Source organism: Hordeum vulgare, chromosome 6H (assembly GCF_904849725.1).
Source record: "Hordeum vulgare subsp. vulgare chromosome 6H, MorexV3_pseudomolecules_assembly, whole genome shotgun sequence".
NCBI lineage: Eukaryota > Viridiplantae > Streptophyta > Magnoliopsida > Poales > Poaceae > Hordeum > Hordeum vulgare.
In genome coordinates, this window is record NC_058523.1 from 547,745,842 (window position 1) to 547,758,046 (window position 12,205).

Below are 12,205 nucleotides of genomic sequence, written 5' to 3' on the forward strand. Positions count from 1 at the left end.
AACTATGGGAGAAGACCCCGAACCTGTCCTTCAGGAGCCGACTGAACCTGTTTTTGATCATGAAAGGGAAGTGCAACAAGAAATAGTAGAAAGTGTGCCAGACATTGAGGCACTTAGAAGCTCTAATAGAACATGAAGACCTGCTATTTGTACTAATTATAAAGTCTAGAACACAAAAATGGTTCATATGGAAGGTGATCCCACCACATAGGAATAAGCCATTAAAAGTCCTCACTCATCAAAATGGATAGAGGCAATGGAAGCTGAGATGAAATCGATGAGTTCCAATAATGTTTGGGACTTAGAGATTATTCCTAAAGGAGCAAAGACAGTAGGCTGCAAATGGGTCTACAAAACAAAGTATGACTCTAATGGGAATATAGATAAGTATAAAGCCCGACTTGTGGCAAAAGGATTCACGCAAAGAGAAGGGATAGACTACAATGAGGCCTTTTCTCCGGTCTCTTGTAAGGATTCCTTCAGAATCATAATGGCACTAGTTGCTCATTTTGATTTAGAGCTGCATCAAATGGATGTAAAGACGACATTTCTAAACGGAGATTTAGAAGAAGATGTCTACATGAAACAATCCAAGGGTTTTATCATGGAAGGCAAGGAAAATATGGGATGCCACCTAAAGAAATCCATTTACGGGCTAAGGCAAGTCTCTAGACAGTGGTACATAAAGTTTAATTGTAACAGCCCGATGCCGACGTTCGAGAAGATTCCCCTTCTATTCTGTTTTCGTTGTGTGTCTATTTTCTTTTGTCGCATCATCATCGAATCATCAACATTGCATCAGCATCTCCGTTGCCGCCAGTTTTCAAAAAGTTGCATCCGTTGTTAGTTGTCGGCTCTCGTCGTTGTCCGTTCTGAGCCCGACCGCACACGCACGCGCCCGCGGCATCATCAAAACCTTGTTTTAAAAGTGTGCGTAAAACATTCTCTGATCGAGGTGAAACTTGGCATGCGGTTGTGATTAGTTATAGCTAGGCCGTCTGTCGAATTTCGTCACGATCGGAGCCCGTCTGGTACCCGAACGGTCGACCGTAGCGGCACCGTATTCGGTCTACCGTGGGACGTCTGTCGGTGTTTTAAAATTCGTTGCCGCGCCGCCCGTTCTCCCTCTCGTCTCCGGATATCCACTCTACACGGCCACTAGTCCATCCCGCGTTCGGAATCGTCTGATTCCGACCGCGCGGTTGTATCCGGAACGAAATTCCGGTAAACCTAGCCCCCCTTTCTCTATAAATAGACCTCCTCCTTAATTTTAGGCAGCAACCCCGCTCTACCTCGGGATCCGTGCGAAACCCTAGCCAGCCTCCTCTCTCCCTCTCCAGTCGCCGGGCCCGCGAAGCCCATCTGGGGCCCGCCCGAGCCCGGATCGCCCCTGCCTCGGTCGGTTCCCTTCTCCTCCCGCAGGAGCTCGCCCGTGCGTGCCCGAGCGCCTCCCTTTGGTCGCCGTGCCGCCGCCAGGCGCCTTGGCCGTCGAGGCCCCCTCCTGTGCCGCCCCAACCTTCCCGTGCCAGATCCAGTCTCACGAACCCTCGCGTCAGGGAGCGTCGCCTCTCCTCCCGTGCTGCCCGCAGCAGCTCCGCCGAACTGTTGGGGAACGTCGCATGGGAAACAAAAATTTTCCTACGCGCACGAAGACCTATCATGGTGATGTCCATCTATGAGAGGGGATGAGTGATCTACGTACCCTTGTAGATCGTACAGCAGGAGCGTTAGTGAACGCGGTTGATGTAGTGGAACGTCCTCACGTCCCTCGATCCGCCCCGCGAACAATCCCGCGATCAGTCCCACGATCTAGTACCGAACGGACGGCACCTCCGCGTTAAGCACACGTACAGCTCGACGATGATCTCGGCCTTCTTGATCCAGCAAGAGAGACAGAGAGGTAGAAGAGTTCTTCGGCAGCGTGACGACGCTCCGGAGGTTGGTGATGACCTTGTCTCAGCAGGGCTCCGCCCGAGGTCCGCAGAAACGCGATCTAGAGGAAAAACCGTGGAGGTATGTGGTCGGGCTGCCGTGGAAAAGTCGTCTCAAATCAGCCCCAATACCTCCGTATATATAGGTGGGAGGGAGGGGACCTTGCCTTGGGGCTCAAGGAGCCCCAAGGGGGTCGGCCGAGTCCAAGGGGGGAAGGCTCCCCCCACCAAACCGAGTTGGACTTGGTTTGGTGGGTGGGAGTCCTTCCCTTCCTTCCCACCTCCCTTTTTTTTTCTTTCTCTTTGATTTTCCTTTGTATGGCGCATAGGGCCCTTTTGGGCTGTCCCACCAGCCCACTAAGGGCTGGTGCGCCACCCTCATGGCCTATGGGCTTCGCCGGGGTGGGTTGCCCCCCCGGTGAACTTCCGGAACCCATTCGTCATTCCCGGTACATTCCCGGTAACTCCGAAAACCTTCCGGTAATCAAATGAGGTCATCCTATATATCAATCTTCGTTTACGGACTATTCCAGAAACCCTCGTGACGTCCATGATCTCATCTAAGACTCCGAACAACATTCGGCAACCAACCATATAACTCAAATACGCATAAAACAACGTCGAACCTTAAGTGTGCAGACCCTGCGGGTTCGAGAACCATGTAGACATGACCCGAGAGACTCCTCGGTCAATATCCAATAGCGGGACCTGGATGCCCATATTGGATCCTACATATTCTACGAAGATCTTATCGTTTGAACCTCAGTGTCAAGGATTCATATAATCCCGTATGTCATTCCCTTTGTCCTTCGGTATGTTACTTGCCCGAGATTCGATCGTCAGTATCCGTATACCTATTTCAATCTCGTTTACCGGCAAGTCTCTTTACTCGTTCCGTAATACAAGATCCCGCAACTTACACTAAGTTACATTGCTTGCAAGGCTTGTGTGTGATGTTGTATTACCGAGTGGGCCCCGAGATACCTCTCCGTCACACGGAGTGACAAATCCCACTCTTGATCCATACTAACTCAACTAACACCTTTGGAGATACCTGTAGAGCATCTTTATAGTCACCCAGTTACGTTGCAACGTTTGATACACACAAAGCATTCCTCCGGTGTCAGTGAGTTATATGATCTCATGGTCATAGGAATAAATACTTGACACGCAGAAAACACTAGCAACAAAATGACACGATCAACATGCTACGTCTATTAGTTTGGGTCTAGTCCATCACGTGATTCTCCTAATGATGTGATCCAGTTATCAAGCAACAACACCTTGTTCATAATCAGAAGACACTGACTATCTTTGATCAACTCGCTAGCCAACTAGAGGCTTGGTAGGGACGGTGTTTTGTCTATGTATCCACACATGTAAATGAGTCTTCATTCAATACAATTATAGCATGGATAATAAACGATTATCTTGATACATGAATTATAATAATAACTATATTTATTATTGCCTCTAGGGCATAATTCCAACAGTCTCCCACTTGCACTAGAGTCAATAATCTAGCCCTCACATCATCATGTGAATTACATTGTAATAAATCTAACACCCATACAGTTCTGGTGTTGATCATGCTTTGGCCGTGGAAGAGGTTTAGTCAGCGGGTCTGCTACATTTAGATCAGTGTGCACTTTGCATATATTTACGTCCTCTCCCTCGACATAGTCGCGGATGAGGTTGAAGCGTCGTTTGATGTGTCTGGTCTTCTTGTGAAACCGTGGTTCCCTTGCTAAGGCAATGGCACCCGTGTTATCACAGAACAAGGTTATTCGATTCAGTGCGCTTGGCACCACTCCAAGATCCGTCATGAACTGCTTCATCCAGACACCCTCCTTAGCCACCTCCGAGGCAGCCATGTACTCCGCTTCACATGTATAATCTGCTACGACGCTTTGCTTGGAACTGCACCAGCTTACCGCACCCCCATTAAGAATAAATACGTATCCGGTTTGCGACTTAGAGTCGTCCGGATCTGTGTCAAAGCTTGCATCGACGTAACCTTTTACGGCGAGCTCTTCGTCACCTCCATACACGAGAAACATCTCCTTAGTCCTTTTCAGGTACTTCAGGATATTCTTGACCGCTGTCTAGTGATCCACTCCTGGATTACTCTCGAACCTACCTGCCATACTTATGGCTAGGCTAACATCCGGTCTAGTGCACAACATCGCATACATGATAGAACCTATGGCTGGAGCATAGAGCGCATATGCTCTCTATCTTCATCAGTTGCTGGGCACTGAGTCTTACTCAATCTCGTACCTTGTAGAACTGGCAAGAACCCTTTCTTGGACTGTTCCATTTTGAACCTCTTCAAAACTTTATCAAGGTATGTGCTTTGTGAAAGTCCTATCAGGCGTTTTGATCTATCCCTATAGATCTTAATGCCTAGAATGTAAGCAGCTTCTCCTAGGTCCTTCATAGAAAACCTTTATTGAAGTAACCTTTTATGCTTTCCAAAAACTCTACGTTGTTTCCAATCAGTAATATGTCATCCACATATAATATTAGAAACGCCACAGAGCTCCCACTCACTTTCTTGTAAATACAAGATTCTCCAACCACTTGTATAAACCCAAATGCTTTGATCACCTCATCAAAGCGTTTGTTCCAACTCCGAGATGCTTGCACTAGTCCATAAATGGATCGCTGGAGCTTGCACACCTTGTTAGCATTCTTAGGATCGACAAAACCTTCGGGTTGTATCATATACAACTCTTCCTTAAGGAAACCGTTAAGGAACGCCATTTTGACATCCATCTGCCAGATTTCATAATCGAAAAATGCAGCTATTGCTAACATGATTCTGACGGACTTAAGCATCGCTACGGGTGAGAATGTCTCATCGTAGTCAACTCCTTGAACTTGTGAAAAACCCTTTGCCACAAGTCGAGCTTTATAAACGGTCACACTGCCGTCAGCGTCCGTCTTCCTCTTAAAGATCCATTTGTTCTGAATGGCCTTGTGGCCCTCAGGTAGTACCTCCAAAGTCCACACTTTGTTCTCATACATGGATCCTATCTCGGATTTCATGGCCTCTAGCCATTTGTTGGAATCTGGGCCCACCATTGCTTCTTCATAATTTGCAGGTTCATTGTTATCTAACAACATGATTGATAAGACGGGATTACCGTACCACTCTGGAGCAGCACGTGGTCTCATCGACCTGCGTGGTTCGACAGAAACTTGAACTGGAGTTTCATGATCATCATCATTAACTTCCTCCTCAACCGGCGTCGCAATGACAGAGGTTTCCCCTTGCCCTGCGCCACCATCCAGAGGGATGAGAGGTTCGACAACCTCGTCAAGTTCTATCTTCCTCCCACTCAATTCTCTCGAGAGAAACTCCTTCTCGAGAAAAGCTCCGTTTTTAGCAACAAACACTTTGCCCTCGGATTTGAGATAGAAGGTGTACCCAACTGTCTCTTTTGGGTAACCTATGAAGACGCACCTTTCCACTTTGGGTTCCAGCTTTTCAGGCTGAAGCTTTTTGACATAAGCATCACATCCCCAAACTTTAAGAAACGACAACTTTGGCCTTTTGCCATACCACAGTTCGTATGGTGTCGTCTCAACGGATTTTGATGGTGCCCTATTTAAAGTGAATGCAGCTGTTTCTAATGCATAACCCCAAAACGACAACGGCAGATCGGTAAGAGACATCATAGATCGCACCATCTCTAATAAAGTACGATTACGACGTTCACACACACCATTGCGCTGTGGTGTTCCAGGCGGTGTTAACTGTGAAACAATTCCACATTGTCTTAAGTGAGTACCAAACTCGAAACTCAGATATTCACCCCCACGATCAGACCGTAGGAACTGGATCTTCTTGTTACGATGATTTTCCACTTCACTCTGAAATTGCTTGAACTTTTCAAATGTTTCAGACTTGTGCTTCATCAAGTAGACATAACCATATCTACTTAAATCGTCAGTGAAGGTGAGAAAATAACGATATCCGCCGCGTGCCTCCACGGTCATCGGACCACACACATCGGTATGTATGATTTCCAACAAGTCACTTGCACGCTCCATTGTTCCTGAGAACGGAGTCTTAGTCATCTTGCCCATGAGGCATGGTTCGCACGTGTCAAGTGAATCAAAGTCAAGTGACTCCAAAAGTCCATCAGCATGAAGTTCCTTCATGCGCTTTACACCAATATGACCTAAGCGGCAGGGCCACAAAAATATGGCGCTATCATTGTTAACTCTAACTCTTTTGGTCTCAATGTTATGTATATGCGTATCGCTATCAAGATTCAATATGAACAATCCTCTCACATTCGGTGCATGACCATAAAAGATGTTACTCATAGAAATAGAACAACCATTATTCTCTGACTTAAAAGAGTAACCGTCTCGCAATAAACAAGATCCAGATATAATGTTCATGCTCAACGCAGGCACTAAATAACAATGATTTAAGTTCATCACTAATCCTGACGGTAACTGAAGTGACACTGTGCCGACGGCGATTGCATCAACCTTGGAACCATTTCCTACGCGCATCGTCACTTCATCTTTTGCCAGCCTTCGTCTATTCCGCAGTTCCTGTTTCGAGTTGCAAATATGAGCAACAGAACCGGTATCGAATACCCAGGCACTACTACGAGAGCCGGTTAAGTACACATCAACAACATGTATATCAAATATACCTGATTTTTCTTTGGCCGCCTTCTTATCTGCCAGATACTTGGGGCAATTGCGCTTCCAGTGACCCATACCCTTGCAATAGTAACACTCCGTTTCAGGCTTAGGTCCAGCCTTGGGTTTCTTCGCCGGATTGGCAACAGGCTTGCCGCGCTTCTTCGAATTGCCCTTCTTGCCTTTGCCGTTTCTCTTGAAACTAGTGGTCTTATTCACCATCAACACTTGATGCTCTTTACGGAGTTCAGACTCTGCGACTTTCAGCATCGCAAACAACTCGCCGGGAGACTTGTTCATCCCTTGCATGTTGTAGTTCAACACAAAGCCTTTATAGCTTGGCGGCAGTGATTGAAGGATTCTGTCAGTGATAGCTTCTTGCGGGAGTTCAATCCCCAGCTCAGCTAGACGGTTTGAGTACCCAGACATTTTGAGCACATGTTCACTGAGAGATGAGTTTTCTTCCATCTTGCAAGCATAGAATTTATCGGAGGTCTCATACCTCTCGATCCGGGCGTCCTTCTGAAAGATAAACTTCAACTCCTGGAACATCTCAAATGCTCCATGACGCTCAAAGCGACGTTGAAGTCCCGGTTCTAAGCCATACAAGACTGCACATTGAACTATTGAGTAGTCCTCCTTACATGCTAACCAGGCGTTCTTAACATCCTGATCAGCCGTAGCGGGTGGTTCATCTCCTAACGCAGCATTAAGGACATAATCCTTCTTCCTAGCTTGTAAGATTAGCTTAAGATTACGAGCCCAGACTACAAAGTTGCTTCCATCATCTTTCAACTTAGCTTTCTCTAGGAACGTATTAAAATTTAGGATGACTATCGCGTGAGCCATGATCTACAACACAAATATATTCAAAGTGGACTTAGACTATGTTCAAGATAATTAGAGTTTAACTTAGTCAAATTATTTGCTAAACTCCCACTCAAAAAGTACATCTCACTAGTCATTTGAGTGGTTCATGATCCACTTACACTAGCTCAAGTCCGATCATCACGTGAGTTGAGTATAGTTTCAGTGGTAAGCATCCCTATGCTAATCATATCATCTATATGATTCATGATCGACCTTTCGGTCTCATGTGTTCCGAGGCCATGTCTGCACATGCTAGGCTCGTCAAGCTTAACCCGAGTGCTCTGCGTGCGCAACTGTTTTGCACCCGTTGTATGTGAACGTTGAGTCTATCACACCCGATCATCACGTGGTGTTTCGAAACGACGAACTGTAGCAACGGTGCACAGTCGGGGAGAACACAATTTCGTCTTGAAATTTTAGTGAGAGGTCACCTCATAATTCTACGGTCGTTCTAAGCAAAATAGGGTGCATAAAAGGATTAACATCACATGCAATTCATAAGTGACATGATATGGCCATCATCATGTGCTTCTTGATCTCCATCGCCAAAGCACCGGCACGATCTTTTTGTCACCGGCGCCACACCATGATCTCCATCAACGTGTTGCCATCGGGGTTGTCGTGCTACTCATGCTATTACTACTAAAGCTACATCCTAGCAAAATAGTAAACGCATCTGCAAGCACAAACGTTAGTATAAAGACAACCCTATGGCTCCTGCCGGTTGCCGTACCATCGACGTGCAAGTCGATATTTTCTATTACAACATGATCATCTCATACATCCAATATATCACATCACATCGTTGGCCATATCACATCACAAGCATACCCTGCAAAAACAAGTTAGACGTCCTGTAATTTTGTTGTTGCATGTTTTACGTGGTGACCATGGGTATCTAGTAGGATCGCATCTTACTTACGCAAACACCACAACGGAGATATATGAGTTGCTATTTAACCTCATCCAAGGACCTCCTCGGTCAAATCCGATTCAACTAAAGTTGGAGAAACCGACACTTGCCAGTCATCTTTGAGCAACGGAGTTACTCGTAACGATGAAACCTGTCTCTCGTAAGCGTACGAGTAATGTCGGTCCATGCCGCTTCAATCCAACAATACCGCGGAATCAAGAAAAGGCTAAGGAGGGCAGCAAAACGCACATCACCGCCCACAAAAAACTTTTGTGTTCTACTCGAGAAGACATCTACGCATGAACCTAGCTCATGATGCCACTGTTGGGGAACGTCACATGGGAAACAAAAATTTTCCTACGCGCACGAAGACCTATCATGGTGATGTCCATCTACGAGAGGGGATGAGTGATCTACGTACCCTTGTAGATCGTACAGAAGAAGCGTTAGTGAACACGGTTGATGTAGTGGAACGCCCTCACGTCCCTCGATCCGCCCCGCGAACAATCCCGCGATCAGTCCCACGATCTAGTACCGAACGGACGGCACCTCCGCGTTCAGCACACGTACAGCTCGACGATGATCTCGGACTTCTTGATCCAGCAAGAGAGACAGAGAGGTAGAAGATTTCTCCGGCAGCGTGACGGTGCTCCGGAGGTTGGTGATGACCTTGTCTCAGCAGGGCTCCGCCCGAGCTCCGCAGAAACGCGATCTAGAGGAAAAGCCGTGGAGGTATGTGGTCGGGCTGCCGTGGAAAAGTCATCTCAAATCAGCCCCAATACCTCCGTATATATAGGTGGGAGGGAGGGGACCTTGCCTTGGGGTTCAAGGAGCCCCAAGGGGGTCGGCCGAGTCCAAGGGGGGAAGGCTCCCCCCCCAAACCGAGTTGGACTTGGTTTGGTGGGTGGGAGTCCTTCCCTTCCTTCCCACCTCCCTTTTTTTTCTTTCTCTTTGATTTTCCTTTGTATGGCGCATAGGGCCCTTTTGGGCTGTCCCACCAGCCCACTAAGGGCTGGTGCGCCACCCTCATGGCCTATGGGCTTCCCCGGGGTGGGTTGCCCCCCTCGGTGAACTTCCGGAACCCATTCGTCATTCCCGGTACATTCCCGGTAACTCCGAAAACCTTCCGGTAATCAAATGAGGTCATCCTATATATCAATCTTCGTTTCCGGACTAGTCCGGAAACCCTCGTGACGTCTGTGATCTCATCCGAGACTCCGAACAACATTCGGCAACCAACCATATAACTCAAATACGCATAAAACAACGTCGAACCTTAAGTGTGCAGACCCTGCGGGTTTGAGAACTATGTAGACATGACCCGAGAGACTCCTCGGTCAATATCCAATAGCGGGACCTGGATGCCCATATTGGATCCTACATATTCTACGAAGATCTTATCGTTTGAACCTCAGTGTCAAGGATTCATATAATCCCGTATGTCATTCCCTTTGTCCTTCGGTATGTTACTTGCCCGAGATTCGATCGTCACTATCCGTATACCTATTTCAATCTCGTTTACCGGCAAGTCTCTTTACTCGTTCCGTAATACAAGATCCCGCAACTTACACTAAGTTACATTGCTTGCAAGGCTTGTGTGTGATGTTGTATTACCGAGTGGGCCCCGAGATACCTCTCCGTCACACGGAGTGACAAATCCCACTCTTGATCCATACTAACTCAACTAACACCTTTGAAGATACCTGTAGAGCATCTTTATAGTCACCCAGTTACGTTGCGACGTTTGATACACACAAAGCATTCCTCCGGTGTCAGTGAGTTATATGATCTCATGGTCATAGGAATAAATACTTGACACGCAGAAAACACTAGCAAAAAAATGACACGATCAACATGCTACGTCTATTAGTTTGGGTCTAGTCCATCACGTGATTCTCCTAATGACGTGATCCAGTTATCAAGCAACAACACCTTGTTCATAATCAGAAGACACTGACTATCTTTGATCAACTGGCTAGCCAACTAGAGGCTTGCTAGGGACGTGTTTTGTCTATGTATCCACACATGTAAATGAGTCTTCATTCAATACAATTATAGCATGGATAATAAACGATTATCTTGATACAGGAATTATAATAATAACTATATTTATTATTGCCTCTAGGGCATAATTCCAACACGAACCTGCCGCTCGCCGGCACGTGTGCCTTTGCCGGGGATGGAACCCGAACGGCCGGAACCAGCCGAGCGCCGCCGGACCCAGCCGATCCGCCGCGCCGTCGTGTTCCTTGGCTTCCCAAGCCTGCGCCGCCGCCTCTTGTCCAGGTCGGGATCGAGGAGGATGACGAGCGCCGCTCGCTCGCCCCTCCCGCAGATCTGGGCCAGCGCCACGTGGCCCAGCTCCCCGTGTCGTGCCCCAGGCCCAGGCGCCCCCCGGCCCAGCAGCGCCGAGGCCCAGGCCGCCTGCCCTCGCTCTGGTCGGCTTCCTCCAGATCTGGGCCGAAGCCCATGGTGAGCCTCTCCCCCCCGCCGCCTCTATTTTGCGCTTAGGCGTTTCTTAGTTCCTTTGCGCATGCCCTGTTGGGCCAGGAATGGTTTAGGCCCATTAGATTTTAGGTTGTTGGTTTATTCAATTTCAAGGATTGTTAGATATTTTAAAACGCCGTAACTTTTAAACCGTAAATCGGTTCGCGACGTGTAGCATATGTATCTTGGCTAGAATTTCGCGTAGAACACGTTTTCACAACTTGCATATTTGTTGACGTGGTTTGCTGTGCTAAATGCATAGGTTTACGTGCTGTCCTAATAGGTTTCGTCCCGTATTTATTTTTTTGCGCAAGACCGTATAGCCCGAATGCCGTATTAGAAATGCCCATGTTTTAAAAACCCTCTTGCTATGTATTTTAGCGTGGTCATTGGTATTTTTGCGCGTAGGGATTTGTCGTTAGTTTATTTTTCCGTGTATAGGTTATTATCTCGCATTTACGTGTGGCGTTATTTTTGTTGTGCAACCCCACATATTTTATATGTTTTCGGGGTAGAAAAAATCCATTGGATTTTTCTGTGCAATTAGTTTTAGCATTAGAGCAAGTTAGTTCGCGTGATATTTTGTCATGTTGCCCTCTTGTCTTTTTCGTAGTATTTATTCCGTGCTTCCTTTGATTAAGTTGTCCACTAGAGAGTTGTTCTTTGATGCTTAGTCTAGCCCCTGGTATTTTTGGTTGCAATAGAAATGCATGTTTAGGTGTGGTTTCCTTGCTCTCAAGTTGCTAGAAATAGTGCTGATTTGGAGGTGCTGAAATATTTCTAAGTCTGGATTCTGTTATATTTTGTTGTTGTCTTGTCTTGCTTTTATCTTGTGATCTGTAGCTCTTTTGAGGTTGGTGCAATGGAGTTAATTATAGCCCTTGTGTTTCTCTAGCATGCCGTGAATTTTCATGCCATTTGGTGCCATGTAGCTATAGGTTTTTCTGCTGTCAATATGCCTTCAGATCGAAAACTGCACTTCCATGAAGTGTTATTTTCACCAAGTCTGAAACTGTGTGTGAGAAGCCATTTTGTGACTTCTTTTCCTAGTGTTCCTTGCTGCCATGCTAGTTGTTGTCAGTTGTTTGTTGTAGTGCTTCTTGACCTATTTTGTGTCATGCCTTGGTTGATTATATTTGAGTTGAGTAGCTCGTAGTTGTGGGGTGTAGAAAATGCTATGTGGCTGATTTTGGCAGATTGTAGAGATTTCCTGTTTTGCTCGTAGTTGTTGAACAGTAGCTCCGATTTCATCGTGTTCTACATGAAACTTGCTTAGAAACTCATGTAGTTACTTTTTCTCTTGCTGGATGTATGTTTTGAAGTACTCGTGACCGTC